Source organism: Giraffa tippelskirchi, chromosome 2, assembly GCF_054371585.1.
Source record: "Giraffa tippelskirchi isolate mGirTip1 chromosome 2, T2T-mGirTip1v1.2.pri, whole genome shotgun sequence".
Taxonomy (NCBI): domain Eukaryota; kingdom Metazoa; phylum Chordata; class Mammalia; order Artiodactyla; family Giraffidae; genus Giraffa; species Giraffa tippelskirchi.
Genome location: NC_137276.1, coordinates 212,106,424 through 212,130,874, shown reverse-complemented (window position 1 = coordinate 212,130,874; position 24,451 = coordinate 212,106,424). Strand labels below are relative to the sequence as shown.

Here is a 24,451-nt window from a genome sequence, read left to right as displayed (position 1 = left end):
GGGGGTCCAGGAGGGGGAACACATGTAAACCCATGGCTGATTCATGTCAATGTATGGCAAAAACTATTGCAATGTTGTGAAGTGATTGGCCCCCAACTAAAATAAATAAATTTATAAAAAAAAAAAAAAAAAAGGAAACCAAAGCTAGGAAAAAAAAACAGATTAAGAGAGACACCAATTTGCTCTCTTTTCTATCTCCTTGCTGCAATGAAAATCTGTGTGTAGAAAGAAACTCCTTGGCTTTCCAAAATATATTTGTTAAAGAGACTTCTGCCATAAAAATACAGGCTCTATTAGGATCACACACACACATACATACACATATACACAATACTAGAGCTTCATTTATCACCCAACATGATATATATAATTTTAGCCTTGCAACCACCAGGCATTCATCAGTCACATTCCAGGAACATCACACCATTCCATTCCTGTATCATCAGAAATGTATCCAAATATGATTTCCCCAAAGATATGGCCCACAGGGAGAGTTTGATGAATGTCCTCTTGCAGAGGATCTTTAATAGATTTTTACTTCTGCCTAAGCTACTTAAGTTGAGGCTCTGCTGAAGGTAAGGCAATGCCAGATGACCTGTTAGGGTCCTTTCCAAGTCTCAGGCTCTATTACAGAGATGCTAATATTCTGAGGAACTCAAGAACCTTCACCATCTATTATAGCTATTATTCAAATTCATGGAATTTCCTCTGGTGCTGTTGCATAACATTTGCTTTTTTAATACACTACATTATTCAATTCACTTCCATTTTTCTCCAGTCCACCCCCAGCTTTCTGAATATGCTGCCAGAAGGAATAACTCTTGCAAATTAATAAGACTTGTCATAGAAAATGTCAATCTAGTATTGGAATAACAGAGCAATAAACCAAAAGCAATTCCATAAAGTAATGGTGCATGTCTAAAAAAACAAATCTGTCCTTTGTCAGGTTTGTAGTGAGTTTTGATAAGTGATCTAATTTTGTTAAACTAAAAATGATTTTTATTAATATGTTTTATGCAGTAGAATTTTATTAAAATAAACTCACCATTATTTTCTTTTTATAATTCAGAAAACTCTCCTTTTTATAGAAATTAGTGTTATAGAATATATAGCAATTAACAGTGAAGAAAATCCAGTAAGATATAAAACAAGTTTGTTTAATAAATACATTTCAAATATCTTAGTATATATCTCACATGGCTAAATTTGGCAACCCATGGAAGAAGTAAACAACATAAAACTACTAAACAGGGTCTAAATTATCTAAATAGATAAAAAAATAAATATATTTTAATTCAAATTTACAGGGCTTGAAGAATTATACAGTTTTATAAGTCTGCAGTGAATTGCATAGTGTTATCATTACTAAGGATTAAAAACATTAAGATAACTTTACAAATGTGTATTATGGAAATGTTGTATGCATATAAGTACATACATACGTATATATGTATATTCATGAGATTTTATGTGAGATTTTATTTTGATATTTTAATTGCACATATTATTGATCGATCCTCTTAGGAAATACCAGATTCTTCATACCTTATACCCCCTTCACAATAGCTCTCATTTCCTACTAAAATAGTACATATACAATTATACTTTGTATGTTAATTATTTATTGCCTAACTCCCATAAGAATATATGACCATGCAGGATGGGATCTTCTTTTAAAACTCTTTTATTATATGAAATTTTAAACGTACACCAAAGTAGGCAAAATTGTATAATGTAGCCCTAAGTATTCATTACCAACTTCAACTATTATCAACTCATGGCTATCTTTTTACATCTATACCCATATATTCTACATATACTCTGGATTATTTTGAAATAAATCTTGGACTACATATCATTTTATCTGTAAACAGTTTAGAATGTACCTCTATAGTATACTCTGTAAAATATGTAATTACATATTAAGATATGTAATTACATATTTTACAGAGTGTCTTATAGATACTAAAAAAAATTTACAGTAATAATTCCATCAATTAATCAGTGTTCTAAATTCACTTGTATCACTTATTTTTTCAAATGTTTGAATGAAGACCAAATAAGTATCATCATATATTATATATATATATATATATATGAATCTGAGATATACAGTAATTATAGAGCTATGCTTACTACTAGGCGAGGCACAGAAAACTTGATCCAACACAAAGGAGCTGGGTTCTGTGGGACAAGATCTTCAGAATAGGTGATAAAGAATAATCACAGACCATTTGTTGAAACATGGAGGATTTACTCTTGTGCAGGAATATACAACAGCCCCTTGGAAGATTGTCACATAATCAAAGGCAGGGATAGGGTGGTGACAAGCATCATAAGGAAAACCAATTTGTCTTTGGCTTGTTGGTTCACAGAAGGACTGAGTAGAGGCAAGTTGCCGATTCCAGTTCCCTTTACTGAGTACAGATAGTGCAGCTGAGTCACAAACTGCAGACCGTCACAAAGTTCGCTGTTACGCTGTTCTGCTGATTCTAACAAATTTTCTAAGAAGTCTTGGCCCTACCTGCACAATAACTTACAACCTCTTCCATCTTCCTGACTGGATCCTGTAGAGTGTTAATCTCTCAATGTGACTCCATGGACCACCAGGCTCCTCTGTCCATGGAATTCTCGAGGCAAGAATACTGGAGTGGGTTGCCAGTCCCTTCTCCAGGGAATCTTCCAAACCCAGGGATCAAACCAAGGTCTCCTGCATTGCAGGCAGATTCTTTACAATCTGAACCACTAGGAAAGCCTGCTTCATGTAGAAGGCAAGTCCTTTAGCTTGAACTCAATGTTCGGAGAGATTTTCTTTGTTAATATTGAAATTGCTTGATTCGTCTCTTACATCTTTTACAAGTTTCCATTCTTCTCCATACAAAATAGACAAACTGCCAATAAGCACATAAAAAGATGCCTAGTATCATAGGTCATTAAGGAAGTGTAAGTCAAAACCATAATGAGATACCACTTCACACCCATCAGGATAGCTATAATCAAAAAGACAGTAACAAGTGCTTAGAAGGATATGGAAACATTGGAACCCCCTTATATTGCTGGTAGGAATGGTGCAGCCACTTTGGAAAATATTTTGGTAGTTCTTCAAAATATTGTACATGGAGTTACCATATGACCCAGCAATTTCATTCTTGATTATATATCCAAGAAAATGGAAAACACATGTACACAATTGTTCATAGCAGTATTATTCACAATAACCAAAAAGGGAAAACAGCTTAATGCCTACCAGCTGGTAACAGGTAAACAAAATGTGATTGATCCATACAATGGAATATTATTTGGCCATCAAAAAGAATGAATAGATAGATGCATGAGTACATACATTGATGTATCTTGAGAATATTAAGCTAAGTGAAATAAGCCAGGCACAAAAAGTTACATATTGTATAATTTCTTTTAAATGAATGTACAGAATAGGCAAATCCGTGGAGATAGAAAGTAGATTAGAGTTTGTCAGGGGCTATGGGAAGGGGAGCTGGGAGTGACAGCTGATGAGTAAAAGTTTTCTTTGGGGTGGGAGAGTGATGAAAATGTGCTAGAATTAGAAAGTGATGATGGTTGCTCAAGTTTATAAATATGTTAAAAAAAAACACTCAATTGTCCACCTAAAAGAGTAAGTTTTATGCTATGCAAATCATATCTCAAATTTTAAAAGTACATAAAGCTAAAATGATTACACCAGTGCTATATTAGTATAATTTGAAGCAACAATAAATTAGATTCCAACATAATTTGTAAAGATTTAACATACCATAAAGGAAGCATGTGTGTTTGTAAGACTATACATCTTCATAGGGAAATACACAGAAATGTTAACAAACATTGTGTCTAGGTGGTAGAATTATCAGTTCCTTCAGTTCAGTTCAGTTGCTCAGTCGTGTCTGACTCTTTGCGACCCCATGGACTGTAGCATGCCAGGCTTCCCTGTCCATAACCAACCCCCAGAGCTAGCGCAAATTCATGTCCATCAATTCGGTGATGCCATCCAAACATCTCATCCTCTGTCGTCCCCTTCTCCTCCTGCCTTCAATCTTTCCCAGCATCAGGATCTTTTCAAATGAGTCAGTTCTTCACTTCAGGTGGCCAAAATATTGGATCTTCAACATCAGTCCTCCCAATGAATATTCAGGACTGATTTCCTTTAGGATTCACTGGTTTGATCTCCTTGCAGTCCAAGGGACTCTCAAGAGTCTTCTCCAACACCACACTTCAAACGCATCAATTCTTCAGTGCTCAGTTTTCTTTATGGCCCAACTCCCACATCCATATATGACTATTGGAAAAACCATAGCTTTGACTACACAGACCTTTGTCAGCAAAGTAATGTCTCTGCTCTTTAATATGTTGTCTAGGTTTGTCATAGCTTTTCTTCCCAGGAGCAAGCATCATTTAATTTCATGGTAGGATTTTAGGTGAATTTTATTTTTTCTTCTTTATACCTTCTAAATCTTCTACAATGAGTCAGAACAAAAATAAACATATTTTTTAAAAACAAAAATTCCCATCTGTAAATATGCATATACTGATAGATTTGGTAGGTGTCCCACAGGCCTCTTTAGGCTCTCTTCATTTTTCTTCATGGTTTTTTCTTTTCTTCTACAGAGACTGGAAAATCTCAATGACTTATCTTCAAATTCACTGATTCTTTTTCCTGCCTGCTCATCTCTGTTTTTAAAAATCTCTAGTGAACTTTTCTTTTGATTATTATACCTTTCAAGTCCCAATTTTCTATTTGGTTCTTCCTTTTTATAATTTTTCTCTCTTTGTTGATAACCTCTATAGAGTGGTTTTCTTTCTTTTCTTTCTTTCCTTATTTCCTCCACACAGTTATCTTAGTTTTTTTTTTCAGTTTGTTGTCTATGATTTCCTTTAGTTCTTTGAGCATACTTCAGCTAGTTGCTTTAAAGTCTGTCTCTAATAAGTCCAATGTCACAATTTCCTCAAAGACCATCTCTTTTAAAAATTTTACTTTTAATTGGAGGATAAAGCATTGTAAAGCATTGCTTACAATTTTGTGTTGGTTTCTGCTGTACAACAATGTGAATCAGCTATAAGTATACGTATATCCCCTCCCTGTTGAGCCTCCCTCCCACTCCTTCTTTACTGCCTGCAAATGGGCCTTATTTATCTGTTCTTGAAGTGATGTCAGCAACATGGCAACATGGTATGTTCCTTCTTTTCATTCTTCCTTTTAAATTAATGAATTAGACATACAATCACTAACAAAACAGCTTGGTAAGTCCTAGGACCTTACACTAAGGGACTTAGAAGTCCTGCCCACCAGTGCAGCTGATAAAAGATAGAAAAAACCTCTGTACAGGCTGAAGAACCAGGAGAGTCAACAAAATAGCCTAGGCCCTGACTGTTAGGCAAAAACCGGATGAGTCCTGACCCAGGCAGAGGGATTATATTGGAAAAGAGGCAGGTAAGCATAGCAAACCATGTTAAAAAGACTGTGCTCAGAAGGAATTCCATCCATGAGCCTCTGAGAGTACCACCACTGGGGATCCTCCTAACAGATCCCCCAACCCACTGAGTGCTAAGCCCACACCTCCCCTCAACTCTCTTTTTGCACGCTGCTCAGTATATCTGTGAGAGCAAGCTCTGGTAGATGGGGAGTACTTGGAAAACAGGCAGCAGTCAGTAAGCAATGAGGAAACCACAAACACGAAGTACAAACCACCTCCTCAAAAACAAAAGAGAGGTTTCCAGCCTGATGAATTATAAGAACCAGAAAAGATATAAAGGTTTAAGAATTTAGTCATAAGCAATAGTACAAAGAGTAGAGTAGGTTCACCTTCACAAACACAGAGGCAAAAACTCAGGTAATAACAATACCATAGAATAAACCTTCTGCTGAAGGCAAGGAGCACAGAGTTAAAGAGGAAGCTGCTATTTCAACTGTGACAGCAACAGTAAATAATTACAAAGAGTATGAAAAACCAAGGAAGTATGGCATCACAAAAAGAAAATAATAATTCAGCAGGAATCAAATCTAAAGACATGGAATATTGTGATTTAACTGATAAAGAATTTTAAATTGCACTTATGAAGAAGTGCAATAAGTTACTTAAAAAACTCAGAAAGGCAATTCAATGAAATCAGGAATAAAGTACATGAACAAAATGAGCTCTTTTCCAAAGATCCTGAAATTATAATAAAGAACCAAACAGAAATTTTGGTTTGGTTGCAGCTGAAGAATTTATGAAGGAGACGAAGAATGCAATAGAGAGCATCTGTAGCTATTTCTGCTTTATTGACTATGCCAAAGCCTTTGACTGTGTGGATCACAATAAACTGTGGAAAATACTGAAAGAGATGGGAACACCAGACCACCTGACCTGCCTCTTGAGAAACCTGTATGCAGGTCAGGAAGCAACAGTTAGAACTGGACATGGAACAACAGACTGGTTCCAAAGAGGAAAAGGAGTACATCAAGGCTGTATATTGTCACCCTGCTTATTTAATTTATATGCAGAGTACATCATGAGAAATGCTGGGCTGGAAGAAACACAAGCTGGAATCAAGATTGCCGGGAGAAAAGTCAATAACCTCAGATATGCAGATGACACCACCCTTATGGCAGAAAGTGAAGAAGAACTTAAGAGCCTCTTGATGAAAGTGAAACAGGAGAGTGAAAAAGTTGGTTTAAAGCTCAACATTCAGAAAAATAAGATCACGGCATCAGGTCCCATCACTTCATGGCAAATAGATGAGGAAACAGTGGAAACAGTGACAGACTTTATTTTGGGGGGCTCCAAAATCACCGCAGATGGAAACAGCAGCCATGAAACTAAAAGATGCTTACTCCTTGTAAGAAAAGCTATGACCAACCTAGACAGCATATTAAAAAGCAGAGACATTACTTTGCCAACAAAGGTCCGTCTAGTCAAGGCTATGGTTTTTCCAGTGGTCATGTATGGATGTGAGAGTTGGACTATAAAGAAAGCTGAGCACCAAAGAATTGATGCTTTTGAAGTGTGGTGTTGGAGAAGACTCTTGAGAGTCCCTTGGACTGCAAGGAGATCCAACCAGTGAATCCTAAAGGAAATCAGTCCAGAATATTCATTGGTTGGAAGGACTGATGTTGAAGCTGAAACTCCAATACTTTGGCCACCTGATGAGAAGAACTGACTCATTAGAAAAGACCCAACTTTTTCACTCTCCTCTTTCACTTTCATCAAGAGGCTCTTTAGTTCTTCTTTGCTTTCTGCCATAAGGGTAGTATCATCTGCATATTTGAGGTTATTGATATTTCTCCCGGCAATCTTGATTCCAGCTTGTGCTTCATCCAGCCCCAAATTTTGCATGATGTACTCTACATGTAAGTTAAATAAGCAGGGTGACAATATACAGCCTTAATGTACTTCTTTTCCTATTTGGAGCCAGTCTGTTGTTCCATGTCCGGTTCTAACTGTTGCTTCCTTACCTGCATACAGATTTCTCAGGAGGCAGATCAGGTGGTCTGGTGTTCCCATCTCTTTCAGAATTTTCCAAAGTTTGTTGTGATCCACACAGTCAAAGTCTTTGGCATAGGCAATAAACCAGAAGTAGATGTTTTTCTGGAACTCTCTTGCTTTTTTGATGATCCAACGGATGTTGGCAATTTGTTCTCTGGTTCCTCTGCCTTTTCTAAATCCAGATGGAACATCTGGAATTTCATGGATCACGTATTGCTGAAGCCTGTCTTTGAGAATTTTGAGCATTACTTTGCTAGGGTTTAGACCCCACTCCAGTGCTCTTGCCTGGAAAATCCCATGGACGGAGGAGCCTGGTAGGCTGCAGTCCATGGGGTCGCTAAGAGTCGGACATGACTGAGCGACTTCACTTTCACTTTACCCTTTCATGCACTGGAGAAGGAAATGGCAACCCACTCCAGTGTTCTTGCCTGGAGAATCCCAGGGACGGGGGAGCCTGGTGGGCTGCCGTCTCTGGTGTTGCACAGAGTCGGACACGACTGAAGCAGCAGCAGCAGATGAGTGCAGTTGTGTGGTAGTTTGAACATTCTTTGGCACTGGAAAGATGGTACGATAAAGTACAGAAATGGCAAGGACCTAACAGAAGCAGAGATTAGAAGAGGTGGCAAGAATACACAGTAGAACTATACACAAAAAATTTCAATGAACCAGATAACCAAGATGGTATGGTCACTCACCTAGAGCAAACATCCTGGAGTGTAAAATCAAGTGCGCCTTAGGAAGCATTACTATGAACAAAGCTAGTGGAGGTGATGGAATTCCAGTTGAGCTACTTAAAATCCTAAAAGAAGCTGCTGCTAAAGTGCTGAACTCAGTATGCCAGCAAATTTGGGCAACTCAGCAGTGGTCAAAGGAATAGAAAAGGTAAGTTCTCATTCCAATCCCAAAGAAGGGTAATGCCTAAGAATGTTCAAACTACGGTACAATTGTGCTCATTTCAGATGCTAGCAAGGTAATGCTCAAAATCCTTCAAGACTCGCTTCAAAATTACATAAACCAAGAGCTTCCAGAAGTGCCAGCTGGATTTATAAAAGTCAGAGGAATCAGAGATCAAATTGCGAACATCCATTGGATCATAGAAAAAGCAAAGCAATAATAAAAAAAAAAATCTGCTTCCATTGACTATGCTAAAGCCCTTGACTGTGTGGATCAGAAAAAACTGTGGAAAATTCTTAAAGAGATAGGAATACCAGACCACCTTACCTGTCTCCAGAGAAACCTGTATGCTGGACAAGAAGCAACAGTTAGAACCAGACATGGAACAACAGATTGGTTCAAAATTGGGAAAGGAGTATGTCAAGGCTATATATTGTCACCCTGCTAATGCAACTTATATACAGTGTACTTCATGTGAAATGCTGGGCTGGATGACTCACAAGCTCAAATCAACGTTGAAGGGAGAAATATCAACAACCTCACATATGCAGATGACACCACTATAAAGAGGACAGTGAAAAAATCTGGCTTAAAACAACATTCAAAAAACTAAGATCATGGCATCTGGTCCCATCACTTCATGGAAAAAGTGGAAACAGTGGCAGATTTAATTTTCTTGGGCTCCAAAATCACTGCAGATGGTGACTGCAGCCATGAAATTAAAAGACACTTGCTGCTCGGACACGACTGAAGCGAATTAGCAGCAGAAGCAGCAGCAGCAGCTGCTTGGAAGAAAAGATATGACAAAACTAGACAGCGTATTAAAAAGCAGAGACATTATTTTGCCAACGAAGGTCCATCTAGTCAAAGTTATGGGAAAATTGAACCATAAAAAAGACTGAGTGCTGAAGAACTGATGCTTTTGAACTGTGGTGTTGGAGAGGACTCTTGAGAGTCCCTTGGACTGCAAGGAGATCCAACCAGTCAATCCTAAAGCAAATCAACCCTGAATATTTGTTGGAAGGACTGATACTGAAGCTGAAGCTCCAATACTTTGGCTACCTGATCCAAAGAGCCAACTCATTGGAAAAGACCCTGATGCTGGGAGAGATTGAAGGCAGGAGGAGAAGGGGATGACAGATGATGAGATGGTTGGATGGCATTACAAACTCAATGGACATGACTTTGAGCAAAATCTGGGAGATAGTGAAGGACAGGGAGGCCTGGTGTGTTCCAGTCCATAGGGTCACAAAGAGTCAGACATTACTGAGTGACTGAACTACAATAACCGGAACTATAAGATTTTTACTTAACAGGTCCCAGGTAACACAGTGGTAAAGAATCTGCCTGCCAGTGCAGGAGACACATGTTCAATGCCTGTGTCAGGAAGATCCCCTGGAGAAGGAAATGGCAACTGGCTCCAGTATTCTTGCCTGGAAAATTCCATGGACAGAGGAGCCTGGTGGGCTACCATCCATGGGGTTATAAACAGTTGGACATGAGTGATCATGCAGGGACCTTGCCTACCAACCTTAATCTGTATTTACTTTCTCCCATGATGAAGGCGATAGGTCTCAAAAAAAACAAAAACTTTTTTTCACCATATTATTGGGATAGATTCCTAGAAGTAGGATAGCTAGGTCAAAGGGTGAACATATATGTAGTTTTACTGTGTTAGTTGCTCAGTCATGTCCGACTCATTGTAACCCCATGCACTGCAGTCCGCCAGGCTCCTCTGTCCATGGGATTCCCCAGGCAAGAATACTGGGGTGGGTTGCCATTCCATTCTCCAGGGGATCTTCCTGATCCCAGGTCTCCCTCATTGCAGGCAGATTCTTTACCATCTTGGCCACCAAGGAAGACCTGAAAGTGAAAGTGAAAGTCGCTCAGTCGTGTCCAACTCTTTGCGACACCGTGAACTATACAGTCCATGGAATTTTCCAGGCCAGAATGCTGGAATGGGTAGCCTTTCCCTTCTCCAGGGGATCTTCCCAACCCAGGGATCGAACCAAGGTCTCCTGCACTGCAGGCGATTCTTTACCATCTGAGCCACACAGGAAGCCTAAGAATACTGGAGTGGGTAGCCTATCCCTTCTCCAGCAGATATTCCTGACCCAGGAATCAAATCATGGTCTCCTGCATTGCAGGCAGGTTCTTTTCCAACTGAGCTATCGGGGAAGCCCAAGAAACAGTCAATTTATTGGAGTGGGTAGCCTTTCCCTTCTCCAGGGGACCTCTCCAACCCAGGGATTGAAACCAGACCTCCCACATTGCAGATAGATTCTTTACCAGCTGAGCCACAAGGGAAGCCCAAGGAAGACTTAGGTATTGTCAAACCTCCCTTCATAGAGATTGAACCAGTTTGCATTCCTATTACAAATATACAAGTGTGTCTTTTTTCCCATTGACATACCAAAAGGATATATTGTCAAACATCTGGACTTTGTCAAACTAATCACTGAGAAATAGTATCCTGTGTAGTCTTTTTTTTTTTAATGAAAAACATCTTTTTCTTAACTTTTTATTTTATATTGGACTATAGCCAATTAACAACATTGTGATAGTTTCACGTACATAGTACAGCAACTCAGCCATACATGTACATGTATCCATTTTCCCCAAAATTCCCCTCCCCAGGCTGCCATGTAACATTGAGCAGAGATCCTTGTGCTATAGAGTAGGTCCTTGTTTGTTATCCACTTTAGATTTTAGCAGTGCCTATTGATCTATTGTCTATTGTCTATACTGATCTCAAATTCCCTATCTCTTCCTCTTACCCTTCCCCCAGGTAACCAAAGTTTGTTCTCTAAGTCCATGAGTCTGTTCCTGTTTTGTAAATAAGCTCATGTATGCCATTTCTTTTTAGATTCTACATATAGGGGATATCATATGATATTTCTCTTTCTCTGTTTGACTTACTTCACTCAGTATGACAATCTGTAGGTCCCTTGGTACCCACAGAATTGCACCTCGGTACAGAATGAACAGCCTTGGACTCAGTCTTCGCAGCATCAAAACAGTGAGGTTCCACCACCCCCACTGCCCCGTTTCTGTGGGAGGCTGTAATTGGCTTGTTTGAATAATGTTATAGGTTGGCAGGGAACTGAAACCTCTACTTAGGGATAGGCAGAAATGGCACCTGGTCTGCTTTATGAGAGGCTTGTTTGACTAGGAAACCTCATGCAACAGGAGCAGAGGGGTAGTCATGGGGGAATTGCAGTTAGGGCGAATGAGTTCCTGAAATGTCAAGTTGGCAAACAATACTCAACTTTAAGGTATTACTGTAAATACCTTAAACTTAAGGTATTTAAACTATAGTATCCAGTGAGGGTGGTTGCCTGGAGGAAAAGCACATTTGAAAAAGTTCCTGAAGGAGCTCTTTAATTCATCTTTTGCTCAAGTCCACCCTGCCCATGACACATCCACCTAAGCAGTCTTATGCATGAAAGACTTTATCTGATGCTTTGCAGGTGTCATAGGTGTCTGAAATCTTCAACATGGAAAACCAATTGCATATCTTAATAATCTCATACAGAAACCAAAATAAATATCCAAATAGGCTTGTGAAAATTGCACATATGCAGACTGATGATTAAATGAACATATAACTGTGAGACAGAATGCATTGCTTTATATCAAATGTAAATATAAAATGAATAATAATATCACTTTAAACTGACAGACACCTTAAACGTGGTAAATGATTAAGCCTCTAATGGAATCATCACTGTGGAAGATGACAAGAAATGTACATTTATTTGATGAATGCATTTTGTAAATATCCAGCCATTAGCTTTAATAGTGTTTTATTTCTAATCTACACATATCATGTCTTTTGTAAACCACCCTCATTCCTAGGTAAGACAATTTTCAGTGGTGGTCAAATCTTTGGTGATATTACTTCTACATCCACACTGACACTGACATTCTCTGGCACTGACAAAGCCTGTTAAAATGCTCCCTTAAAATGAGCAGAAATGTGTTGATGGGGTTTTTTGATAGTTTTGAGTTGCTGAACTTTAGCACACTTTTAATTAGCCATTCATGCTCACAGAGGATTTCTTCCAGAAAATAGTGCAACAATTTGCTAACTTTCTGTTTAAACTGCTCAAATTAATTATCTGCCTTTGGTAGAAAACTCATATTTTACAAGAATTTAATGTAGTATATGGACCTTGTCCAGTGGCTGTTAAGAAAGTATATAATTTAAAAAGATCTTTAAAGAAATGTGTATGCATTTGTAGTTTTGAATGCATCTCATCTTACATATGGTATATTGTTTGAAGATTTTTAATAAAACAAATTCAACAAAAGATGGAAAAATAGGATCATTTCAGCAGAACTAGTTTATGCATTCAGAACCCCATAATTATTTTATACATCATAAAATTAAATTCTTCATGAATGGAGGTTAAAAAATAATTATTTTTAGAAAATTTAAGATGACAATTGTTCTTTAAGGGCTATACAGTTCACTTGCTATAATACAACCATTCTTTATTTAACTTAGATAAACAGATTGATTGATAAATAGAGTATTTGCTAAGTGGGCGATACAGATGATAAAAATCTACATTCATGGAAATTACAGTTTTGAGGATGATAGGCAAGGACAATAAATGTGAAAAAATGTTAACTATTGACTAGCACTATGCAATTATTAAAATTAAACAATAATGTTAAAAGGTGTGCTAGTTTAGATTATGTGGTCAGGAAGATCTGAAAAACGGCATTTAATCTTAATTCTGACTCTTGGACAACAAGGAGATCAAACCAGTCAATCTTAAAGGAAATCAACCCTGAATATTTATTGGGAGGATTGATGATGAAGCTGAAACTCCAATACTTTGGCAACCTGATGCAAAGAGAACTGAATGACAATTGGTTGTTTATTATGTAATCTTTCCTGCACTCCAAGGAAATGTGAAATGAACTCTGTTTTTGTCGGTGGTAACTGCACTGATGTGTGAGTGCATTTGGAAAGCACATTCAATTTGAATACAAAATTTTAGTTTTTTCTACATATAATAGGACAAAAATGGATGAATAGTTAAACAGAGAAGCCTAGGACTAAAGTAGATGAATAGTTAAGAGAGAAGGTTCTTACATTATAAGGATATTCACAGACGTCTTGTCCTATACTGGTCAAACCAGGTAAATCAGAAACATAATTAGCTACGGACAGGGTAGGAAAATATTTAAATATTTGTTTACATGTAGATGGGCTTCCCTGGTGACTCAGACAGTAAAGAATCCACCTGCAATGCAGGAGACCCAGGTTTGACCCCTGGGTTGGGAAGATCCCCTGGAGAAGGGAAGGGCTACCCACTCCAGTATTTTTGCCTGGAGATTTCCATGGACAGAGGAGCCTGGCGGGCTACAGTCTATGAGGTCTCAAAGAGTTGGACATGAATGAGCAACTAACACACCACACATACATGTAGATATACAGATACACACACATATTTTTAAACAAGAAGGTACAAAAATAAACAAGTTCATTATGGTTTGCAATAATGTCTTCTATGAGTCATTTTGACACATTGTGAGAAAAGGAGACAAGTTTAAGCTAAAGTTGGAGACATAAAAAAGGTAAAACTGGCTCCCTCTCATTTCAGTTCACAGATCCATGAGCCTGATTGAAAATGAAAAGAGGACAGACAAAAGGGCAGACAAATGGTCACAAGAAATGAATAAACCCAACCAATATTATTAGTATTTTCCATCTCATACACAGGGTAAGGGCTTCTCACATGACATAAGTGATAAAGAATCTGCCTGCTGATGCTGGAGACAAAAGAGATGCAAGTTCCATCCTTGGGTTGGGAAGATCCCCTGGAGGAGGAAATGGCAAGCCACTCCAGTATTCTTGTTTCGGAAATTCCATGTACAGAGGAGCCTCGCGGGCTACAGTCCATGGAGTCGCAAAGAGTTGGACATGACTGAGCATGCACATACTAGACACTAGACATAGGGCAAGTCTGTTTCTGACACAAGCAAGGGATATAACCTCATACTAGACATAACTCCACAACTTATACTTCTAATAATACCATCAGCATAATGTTAAACAACTCTTATTTTCAGAGGCCTACAAGTATAGATTTTTTCTCTTGTTCCAGTGGTTTTAGGACTATTCAAGAGCTGCTAGAGAATATTTTTCACCTGGTCACTAAGGAAAAAAAAACAAAATGCTACAACCACTATCTTAGGACTTTCAAACTTCTGGATCTCACTGCCAATCATACTAGTTAATTTTAGCAGATTCTGGTGTATTTAGCCATTTTCTATAGAAATATTAATTCTTTGAGGAAAAATCCTTACACATTCAGAATCAGGAGGTTTGGATCCTATTTCCAGGGCTGCCACAGTTAAACTGGATGACCCTAAATATCTCATTTTCATAACTCTAAAATAAGAGCATGGGGTTTATCAGATGATTCTTGAGGTTGCTTCTAATGTTCTTTCTAATTTTATAAGCTACATAAATTCCTATTTTTTTCCCATCACTACTTGATGTTCTCTTTCTTCACTGTTATTACACAACCCTCCCTAACCCCCTACTCTGAGGTCTGGCAGTTTTTATAAGGTATCTTCTTAATTTAAACCAACTCCATTTCACATTCCAAAGTTTAGACCTGTGTTCCTTGTGCTTGACCTTGACATTCTGAAGTCTTCCCCACTACCTCTCCAAACAGCCAACATTACCCTTCTTCTTAGGGTACATGCCTGGGTCATTTTATTAGCAACCCCTTTCGTGGTCATACCCATGTAGCTGTGAACACCACACTACAGGGGGTCGGTAGTTTGGACTGGAAATAGGAAGCTGACTCCTGAATCAGCTTCCAAACAGTTTGATAGCCTCATGGGGTAAGCAAGCAGGGGGTTACCTCAACCATATGTGGGTCCTTACCTACCACCCCAGAGCCCACCCTTGGGATCTGGAACAGAAAGCAGATCAACAGTCAGCTGGGGACTGGGCAGGGCAAGGGTGGGAGGAAGGCATTACAGAGGACTTGAGGAAACGTGGGGAGTGATGGATATGTTTATTATTTTGAAAGTGGTGATGCTATGATGAATGTGAGCCTATGTCAAAGTTTATCAAATTGTATACATTAAACATATGCCACGTACACTTCAGTAAGACTTTTTTAATAGGCATAGGATTTAAAAAATAAAAGCATAAAAAATATGAGAGAGATTGAGTGATTGATTGATTGATCTAGAAGTTAAAATTGACTGACTTGAGAGTGGTTAGTGAAGCAGGCTAAGCTGACTCTCCCATCTTGCTTAGAGAACCAGGTTGCTCCAAGGTAATAAGGGAGATAATGCCTGTGGGACAGGCACAAATTTGAGGTGGAAAATGTATGTGAAGGCATCCTGAAAACTGTAGGGGTAAAAGTACCAATATAGTAAAGAGTGCCTATTTTTTTAGATGCTGAACATACAACTGCATTTTATTTAACTGTGTTAAAGAACACTTAACATGAGATCTATCTTATCAGATTTTAAGTGCAAAATACATCATGGTTGACTATAGATACAATGTTGCACAGCAGACATCTAGAGTTTATTCATTTTGCATAACTGAAACTTTATATACGGTGATTAGTAAGTCCCCATTTCAGCCTTCCTTAGCCCTGGCACCCATTATTCCACTCTTCCACTGTATAAATTTGACTAATTTAGAGAGCTCCTATAAGCAGAATCATGCAGTATTTGTCCTTCTGTGATTGGCTTTTTTCATTTAGCATGTCTTAAAGATTTATCTGAAGTATAGTTAACTGTCCTTTCTGTCCTTTTAAGACAGAAAAGTTATGAGAGGAAGCACACAATTAATGACTGAGTAGTGGCAGAGACGAGTGCTGGGGGAATGCAGAATATGCTCTTCTGTGATTGAGTGGGCCTCGAAGCCGGCTTCATTCCTTGCTGAGTTACTTAATTTAAAAAAAAAAAAAAAAACTTGTCAGTCCCATATGGGCACAGTGTCAAGTTAACTACATGAAATATAAGACCTATTTAAGTTGTATTTGTTAATATCTTAGAAACATTCCAGTATTAGTGTGATCACTTTATACTTTTACTGGAAGAGTAATTTATGATCAGAAAAATGGCAGACAAAACTAATTCATAACAGAAATTCATGACTTTTAGAATAAAGTCTTGATAATAAGATTTCTGACAAATATTTAAGGACATAAATTAGCATTTTTGAGGAGAGACTAGTGATTGAAAAGTGTCATCTGTCTTATTACCCGCAACCTTTGAGTTATTTGCATTAATCTCATTGAAACTACCAACCCATTAAGGATAGGATGTTTGTCTCACTTCTGCATCTCCCAGAACACCCTAAAGCTTTGAATGAGCTGATATGCAATAAATATTTATTGACTAGACTAGGATAGATGCCCTCTTATCTAAAACAATTCATGTCAATTAATAAAAACTTTTAGTTAAAGCTGTAAGTCATTAACATAGAATATGCATTGCTTCAAAGATTGTATTTTTTTCATGTAATAGTTCTATTTTTAATTTTTTAGTTAATTTATTTTTTACTGAAGGATAATTACTTTACAGAATATTGCTGTTTTCTGTCAAACCTCAACATGGATCAGCCATAAGTATACATATATTCCCTCCCTTTTGAAGCCCCTTCCCGTCTCCCTCCCCATCCCACCCCTCTAGGTTGATACAGAGCCCCTGTTTGAGTTTCCTGAGCCATACAGCAAATTCCCATTGGCTATCTATCAGAAAGATAAATACCGTATTCTAACACACATATATGAAATCTAGAAAAATGGTTTTGAAAAATTTACTTAACAGGGCAACAATGGAGAAACAGACATAGAGAATAGATTTTTGGACATGGGGAGAGGGAGGAGAGGGTGAGATGTATGCAAAGAATAACATGGAAACTTACATTACCAAACACTGTATTTTAATAAAGAACGTCTGCCTGCAATGCAGGGCACCCAGGTTCAATTCCTGGGTGGGAAGATCGCCTGGAGAAGGGAATGGCAACCCACTCCAGCATTCTTTCCTGGAGAATTCTATGGACAGAGGAGCCTGGCCGGCTACAGTCCATGGGGTTGAAAAGAGCTGGACACAACTGAGTGAGTAACACACACACATACAAGCACACATTAATTCCCTGTTTCTTAAGTGTATACACAAGGTCATGTTCCCTGTTGTTGCTTATGTATACCACCATAACACAGAAGAGGGCATGGCAAACCATGCCAGTATTTTTGCCTGGAGAATCCCCATGGACAGAGGAGCCTGATGGACTACAGTCCATACAGTCATAAAGAGTCAGACACGACTAAAGTGACTTGGCATGCTAGCACTGTAACACATATGGTATATGATTTTCAGATAATAAGGAGAATGTGTGCATGCATGCTAAGTCACCTCAGTTGTGTCTGACTCTTTGCAACTCTCAGGACTGTAGCTCACCAGGTTCCTCTGTCCATAGAATTCTACAGGCAAGATTACTGAAGTGAATTGCCATGCCCTCCTCCAGGGCATCTTCCCCACCCAGCAATCGAACCCACGTCTCTTAAGTCTCCTGCATTGGTAGGTGGGTTCTTTACCACTAGTACCACCTGGGAAGCCCTATACAAATAAAACACTTAAAAAATAAATAAAATATAATATACTGGGACAAAAATATAGTTACTTTATAGACATGAATGTAGATTGATTTCCTTGAAATTAATTTAAGTGGTACTAGAAATAAATAATTGATGAATCACTTACCAGTGGACTGAAGGAATATTATGAATTATTGCATACTTCACAAAAGCAAAGGTATTTAAAAAAATTCCATGCCACTTCATGATTAAAGTTTCTAAGCCAGACTACACAGCTTAAAGAAATAATACCAACCTGTCCTTTTGTAGTGGTTGAGAAAACTGATACCATAACAGGTGACATGAAATAATAGGGAAGTTAGCTCTTCTATAAGGAAAATCTGTATCATTAAATACTAGTAGGCTCTCCACGGGGGTAGTCAACAACATCATCTTTATGGATTAGGGCCCATACATTGTCATTGTTATTGTTGTTCAATCACTAAGTCATGTTGAACTCTGCAACCCCATGGACTACAGCACACCAGGCTCCTCTGTCCTTCACTATCTCCCAGAGTTTCCTCAAATTCAAGTCCATAGAGTCGATGATACTATCTATCTCATCAGCTAACAAAAAGAATAACTGAAAAAATACATGTAACATCTCAATGAATGCATAAAGTTAGTTGAAGTTGCAAAATTAAAGCAGAAATGCAAATTGAATTTGCTTCAGCTCACCTGCCTCCATCTCTAGGTGTTTTGAATTTAGCATGAAAAGATCTATAGTCTAAGATGTGAAAGTCTCTTTCCACATATAGGAATCTTTTGTGAGCTACTATAAAGATTCTCCATGAACTAGTTATGCCCTGTTGCGCCAATTCCTTCACTTGATGTATCTTGCAGACATGGAGAGGGTAGGTGAGTGGAATCTTGATACTGGTTTGTAATTCTAATTTCTAGCACGTTACACTTGAACACCCACTAGCATGGCGGCTGTCCCAGCTCGAATCTAAGTGAGATGCAGACTTTACTTGGATGTCTCTAGAGAACTGATGAAGCAGGAAAAGAGTATTCTAAGGGGGCTTCTGCAAAAGAATAAATCCTGTTGAAGGAAAGAGCCAAGCACAATGAGCCTACCTCAATAAGGAAAAGCAATGAAAATCAAAATCTTTGGACACTGGAAGAGTGTGAGTATCTCAAGCACACTGAAGTCTCTTACTTGGACTTGTCCCACGTTCTCATGTACTATGACTCATGATATGTATTTCCAAAATGAGGAATTTTCAATTATTCCAAATATCAGTGAGCAAACAACAGTGATTCCCCACCACCATTCTAAAGCATGTTACAAAAAGACAACTTACAATTTTGTGTTGTGTTGTGAAGACTCCAATCTTTAGTGATGGTGCCTGGCAAGCCTCAGTTCTAGCTTTTGGCTGGGATGGGTAGGATGGCCTTGTCCCTCTCTCCCCAAATGGCTTCTTCCCATCATGTCAGCTGGGTCCCAAAAAGGAGCCTTCCAAGAAGTAAAAGCAGAAATTGAGGACTTCTTAAGGCACAGCCTCAGACTCTATACAACACCCCTTCTGCTGCATTCTGTTGGTAAAAACAAGTCACAGAACCAACTTAGGATCAAGGGGAAGGGAACAGAATAACTTTCAATGGAAAGCATGACAAAGAATTCATGTTTGTCTTCACTGTACCATGATATGTGATCAGTTGCTTCAGTTGTGTCCGACTCTTTGTGACGCTATGGACTGTAGCCTGCCAGGCTCCTCTGTCCATAGGATTATCCAGGCAAGAATACTGGAGTGGGTTGCCATGCCCTCCTCGGGGTATCTTCCTGACCCAGGGGTCAAACTCATGTCTCTTGTGTCTCCTGCATTGGCAGGTGGGTTCTTTACCACTATAAGACTCTCCCCAGAGACTCCTGGAAATATTTGAAGAGCACTTTATATAAGGTCAATGACTTACATTAGAAAGAGGAAGGAAATGTCAGTAAACTGGATTATTAGTGTTAAAATACAAACCTATCTAAAGCCTGGAAAAATTCAAATGGAGCAAAGTTACCTGTAACATACCTTTATGGTCAGTTGATTTATCCAAACTACGCAAATAAAGTATGCATAACACCCCAAGCACCCACTGTGTATGTCTCAGTGCCCATCCTCAGCACCATACTCTCAGCCCAGTCAACAAAGCACCTGTCACTTTTTTCCTTGCTGACTCTGAGGCTACTATGGTTTTTACCTCCCTCCTTTCAAACACTGTCTTAAGAGAGTGCATAAACTCTGTTCCTCCTGGCTGAGTGAAAAAACCATCGTGAGTATTGAAAGGGTTCTATTCCTCTTACCTCTTATTTCCTGGATTTTGAGCTCTTTCCAGTCACTCTATTTTGGTTCACCCAGGAAAAGAAAGTTCATTTCATCCTTCCCCTTCTTGGTTTCATGCCTTCTCTATCAGTCAGAGTCCTTATTGCATGCAACAGAACAAAGCTCTTGTTGACATAATATATATATATATATACTGATGTATATATACACATATACGAGCATCCTTGGTGGCTCAGGGGTAAAGAATCTGCCTGCCAATGCAGGAGATGGGGGTTGGATCTTCTGGGTCAGAGGAAATGGCAACCCACTCCAGTATTCTTGCCTGGAAAATCCCATGGTATTGCAAAGAGTTGCAATATGACTGAGTGACTAAACAACAATTTATATATATATATATATAAGGAAACACAAGCTGGAATCAAGATTGCCGGGAGAAATATCAATAACCTCAGATATGCGGATGATACCACCCTTATGGCAGAAAGTGAAGAAGAACTAAAGAGCCTCTTGATGAAAGTGAAAGAGGAGAGTGAAAAAGTTGGCTTAAAGCTCAACGTTCAGAAAACTAAGATCTGGCATCTGGTCGCATCACTTCATGGGAAATAGATGGGGAAACAGTGGAAACAGTGAGAGACTTTATGTTTTTGGGCTCCAGAATCACTGCAGGTGGTGACTGTAGCCATGAAATTAAAAGACCCTTACTCCTTGGAAGGAAGGTTATGGCCAACCTAGATAGCATGTTTAAAAGCAGAGACATTACTTTGCCAACAAAAGTCCGTCTAGTCAAGGCTATGGTTTTTCCAGTGGTCATGTATGGATGTGAGAGTTGGACGGTGAAGAAAGCTGAGCGCCGCAGAATTGATGCATTTGAGCTGTGGTGTTGGAGAAGACTCTTGAGAGTCCCTTGGACTGCAAGGAGATCCAATCAATCCATCCTAAAAGAAATCAATCCTGGGTGTTCATCGGAAGGACTGACGTTGAAGCTGAAACTCCAATACTTTGGCCACCTCATGCGAAGAGCTGACTCATTGGAAAAGACCCTGATGCTGGGTGGGATTGGGGGCAGGAGGAGAAGGGGACGACAGAGGATGAGATGGTTGGATGGCATCACCAACTTGATGGACATGGGTCTGGGTAGACTCCAGGAGTTGGTGATGGACAGAGAGGCCTGGTGTGCTGCAATTCATGGGGTCACAAAGAGTCAGACACAACTGAGCAACTGAACTGAACTGATATATATATATATATACACATACATATATATATATATACATACATATATACATATATATATATATACACATACACATATTTTTGCCACTTGAACATCTAGAAAAATTTACTGAATCTCTAGAAAGTTAGGGAAAAAAAACAGGTATGGAAAAAGATAAGAATAAAAGATGTGAAGCAGCATTCAGAACCCTAGCCTAAGTCATGCCAAAAAGTCAGTTCCTTAAAATCTTAATGCTAGTCTTGGATACTTGATGTCATTCCTGTATCACTACCACATATGCTCTTGGGAACTTGATTTTGTTGCTACCGCTGCTGTAGCTCACGACTACCAAGTGGAATCTCCACTCCCTTTGCTTGCTTGAATCATTAATTATCCATGTGATCCCATGGCGCCTGCATCTGATAGTCTAACCCTACATTATCTATACCTATTCTAACTGGAAGAAAGGCTACACACTTATTTTCAGATTCTGTTAAGTGAGGAAGTGACAGTTGTCTACCATGACTCATGAGGTGAGCAATCCCCAGTAAAGAGAATTGAGATGAATAAAACCAATCATCAGCTGGTGAATAAAACCAAAATAATTAATATAATCCATTCCTTGAACCGTATAGTATCCATATACAACTTTCTTAAATTTTTTAAGGTTTAAAAAAGTGCTTCTACACAATTAATGCCTTAACTATCACCTATATGCTGGAAGCACCTATAGCCCTTATTTAAGGAGGGACAATCCAAATTTTAATAAATGTTTTGCTTTAAGTCCTAGATCTCTTGCAACTTTAGGTCTGCTATGATCCATTTCAATGTTCTGTGACATGTGTACTAAACTGTAAACTGACAACCACCAAACTACCTGATATAAAAGAATATATACCAAAATATATAAAAGAGAGTTCCAGAAAAACATCTATTTCTGCTTTATTGACTATGCCAAAGCCTTTGACTGTGTGGATCACAACAAACTGTGGAAAATTCTGAAAGAGATGGGAATACCAGACCATCTGACCTGCCTCTTGAGAAACCTGTATGCAGGTCAGGAAGCAACAGTTAGAACTGGACATGGAAAAACAGACTGGTTCCAAATAGGAAAAGGAGTACATCAAGGCTGTATATTATCACCCTGCTTATTTAACTTATATGCAGAGTACATCATGAGAAATGCTGGGCTGGAGGAAGCACAGGCTGGAATCAAGATTGCTGGGAGAAATATCAATAACCTCAGATATGCAGATGACACTACCCTTACGGCAGAAAGTGAAGAAGAACTTAAGAGCCTCTTGATGAAAGTGAAAGAGGAGAGTGAAAAAGTTGGCTTAAAACTCAACATGCAGAAAACTAAGATCATGGCATCCGGTCCCATCAATTCATGGCAAATAGATGGGGAAACAGTGGAAACAGTGGCTGACTTTATTTTGGGGGGCTCCAAAATCACTGCAGGTGGTGATTGCAGCCATGAAATTAAAAGACGCTTACTCCTTGGAAGGAAGGTTATGACCAACCTAGACAGCATATTAAAAAGCAGAGACATTACTTTGCCAACAAAGGTCCGTCTAGTCAAGGCTATGGTTTTTCCGTGGTCATGTATGGATGTGAGAGTTGGACTATAAAGAAAGCTGAGCACCAAAGAATTGATGCTTTTGAACTGTGGTGTTGGAGAAGACTCTTGAGAGTCCCTTGGACTGCAAGGAGATCCAACCAGTCCATCCTAAAGGAGATTAGTCCTGGGTGATCATTGGAAGGACTGATGTTGAAGCTGAAACTCCAATACTTTGGCCACCTGATGCGAAGAGCTGACTCATTGTAAAAGACCGTGATGCTGGGAAAGATTGACGGTGAGAAGCCAAGGGGACGATAGAGGATGAGATGGTTGGGTGGCATCACTGACTCTTGGACATGAGTTTGAGTAAACTCCAGGAGCTGGTGATGGACAGGGAGGCCTGGCATGCTGCAGTCCATGGGGTCACAAAGAGTTGGGACATGACTGAGTGACTCAACTGAACTGAACTGAACCTGACATAAAAGGAAATAGAGAAAATACACATGTATTGATTGTCCAAAAAAGCTTGCTGAGATTTTTCATTACATCTTATGGAAAATGCAAACAAATGCCTTGGCCAACTATATATATATATATACATATATATATATATGTATATATATATATATATACACACACATACATACACACAAACATACACATACACTCATACACACACTAATATGGCAAAGAAGAAATTGTGGGAGAAAACTATAATCCTATCTCTATAGCTATTCATAAATTTTTTTTTATTTTTGTGACTCCTTGCCTTTTTCTCCCTTCTATAATTTTTTCCCAGCAGCTAGCTGGTCAGTTTTCCAGTAGAGGAACCGAATTCTAATTTCTAAAGGGCCCCGTTGGAACAGCATTAAATTTAGACCACTTGCCAAGGCAGTACTCTAGAGCCGCCAAGATATCTGTTGAGTTCTATTTAGAGACTTCTCATTCTTTAAAGTACATCATCTATGTTACTGCCTTTGATGGTCAAGATAAATCATTATAGCCTGCATCATAGCCCTCATTTTCAATGGATAATTTCAGTAGTTTGAGGAATCCAAAATGGTGAGGCAGCAGTTTTATCTTCTAATTTAACATAAGGGACACTTGCTGTGTCCTTTAGTAGAAACATTTCTCCCCTGAGTACAAACACCTTTGCACTAGTATAGTGCTTTAAGGACAGAAAAGGAAATATTTCCAGCCATAATCAGATGTTATTGAGAACATGTGACACCCAGTTCCATCCACTAGTTCCTCAATACATGAGCAATACAACACTCTGTGTTAGTTGGTGGTTAAGAGTATCAATAGGGAGCTTCCCTGGTGGCTCAGTGGTAAAGAACCCACCTGCCAAGCAGGAGACACTGGTTTGATATCTGGGTCAGGATGATCCCCTGGAG

General features: G+C 38.8%; 1 protein-coding gene across 14 annotated transcripts in view; it reads right to left on the bottom strand.

Annotated features, from left to right (window-relative positions):
- CHODL (chondrolectin) overlaps positions 1–24,451 on the bottom strand; it is a 593,574-nt gene that overhangs the window by 153,134 nt on the left and 415,989 nt on the right. For 8 of the 14 annotated variants that reach the window (XM_081572699.1, XM_081572697.1, XM_081572701.1 and 5 more), the window contains one exon: positions 19,312–19,463. The gene's annotated coding sequence lies outside the window, so the exon portion shown is untranslated. Of the gene's footprint in view, positions 1–19,311; positions 19,544–19,650; positions 19,878–20,300; positions 20,419–24,451 lie in introns of those variants that run through there. The other 6 variants (XM_081572695.1, XM_081572707.1, XM_081572702.1 and 3 more) reach the window with 3 other exon arrangements.